At 44.4% G+C, this 1,602-nt stretch overlaps 1 pseudogene; it reads left to right on the top strand.

Moving 5' to 3' along the window:
• Positions 1-13: 13 nt before the first annotated feature.
• On the top strand, positions 14-419 carry LOC117702540 (biorientation of chromosomes in cell division protein 1 pseudogene; annotated as a pseudogene).
• The last annotated feature ends 1,183 nt before the right edge of the window (positions 420-1,602 follow it).

The following is a 1,602-nucleotide window of genomic DNA, read 5'->3' on the forward strand; positions in this document are numbered from 1 at the left end:
CTCAGCTCATAGCTCTCATAGCGGGTCTGATTTGCACAGCTTCCGCCGTGACGGCCTGGCCGACATGGACACTAAGCCCAGCTTACCAGAACCTGAGGCAGAAGGTGGATAATTTTGTGTCAACACATCTGGACAAACAGGAATGGAATCCTGCAATGAACAAGAACCAGTTGCGAAATGGTCTGAGGCAGAGCGTGGTTCAGTCAGGCATGTTGGAAGCAGGAGTGGACAGGATCATTTCTCAAGTGGTAGACCCTAAACTAAACCACATCTTCAGGCCACAGATAGAGCGAGCAATCCATGAGTTCCTGGCTGCCCAGAAAAAAGAAGCTGTGCCAGCTCCCCCACCAGAACCTGAAAGCCAGGATCCTCCAGTGCCATCCCAAGATGCTTCCTAAGAATATGCCCAATACCTTTGGAAAGCTCTATTTAATGAAGAAATGGATTCCTGTTTCATCCGAATATAACTTTAGTCGACTATGTCATTACTGACGTCAGGATTTTGGACTTGACTGTGGTGGTGTCCACATTGGATGGAGAGCAAGATTGCTAGTGTAGGACAGTTACCCGTACTTGCTCGTGGATTATGTCACCTTTGACCAGCCTGTCAAAGGGTATGACCCCAGTAGACACTACAGACATTTAAGCACTACAGTGACATGGGCTGTCCTGAACGAACCTTTATACTTGAACAGAGACACTGCATGGGGATGTTAGCGCTTGCGCTCTGTGGTATGCAGAAGCCAGGCTGGAGGCTAGCTGGTCAGGACAGCAAGAGTCAGTGGGACCAGCTGTTGGACAGTGGGTTTTGATACTGTTGCTAGGTTACAGACTGGAACATGTGGCAGTTAGCATCATAGCCTTAAGGTTGTGGTGACCTTCCTAGTGGTTTTCTTTCCTTGTCAGAGGTAGTGTTGCAGCCCTGGAGTAAGTAAGGAAGCTGAGACTTGGGGTACACAGAAAGCCCCACAGCTTCTGTCCTGGTGTCTCCCTGTCACAGGGGTGAGTCACTCTGGGTGAGGTGCTTAGTTCTCATGTTTGTGTTTTTAGAACAAAACCTTCTAATAACTAATGGATGTTTTACAATAAAGTCGTTTGATGATCTTTCAAAAAAAAAAAAAAAAAAGCTGAGGTCCCATTTGTCCAACAATGGCCCAACAGAAAGCTCAAAAACACAGGAGTTGTTTCATCTGTAAGATGAATCTATGAACTGGTCTTAAGTATGTGTCAGAATCCTAACGAAATAGGTTCTAATGATAATAAAGGAGTAGACTTGCCAACCAGAGTGAGGAAAAGAAGCAAAGCTTTCTTCTTACATCTCCTTTATACAGGCTGCCAACAGAAGGAGGGGCTCTTGTTAAAAGTATATCTTCCCACCTCAAAACATCCAGTTTAAAGTTCTTCCTAGTTACAATGATTTAATTAAAAATTGCCACATAGGTGTACCCAGACATGTGGGTTTTAGCTAATTCCAGATAGAGTAAGATGACATAAGGTCTAGCCATCCTAAGTCCACACCTTGTTAACTTGACACACAATCATAGCTCCTTTAAAAACAATAACCTCAAAATCATGTTTAACATAATATAACTATGCCCCCAG

The sequence above is a fragment of the Arvicanthis niloticus genome, unplaced genomic scaffold, assembly GCF_011762505.2.
Source record: "Arvicanthis niloticus isolate mArvNil1 unplaced genomic scaffold, mArvNil1.pat.X pat_scaffold_949_arrow_ctg1, whole genome shotgun sequence".
In the NCBI taxonomy this organism is placed as follows: Eukaryota; Metazoa; Chordata; class Mammalia; order Rodentia; family Muridae; genus Arvicanthis; species Arvicanthis niloticus.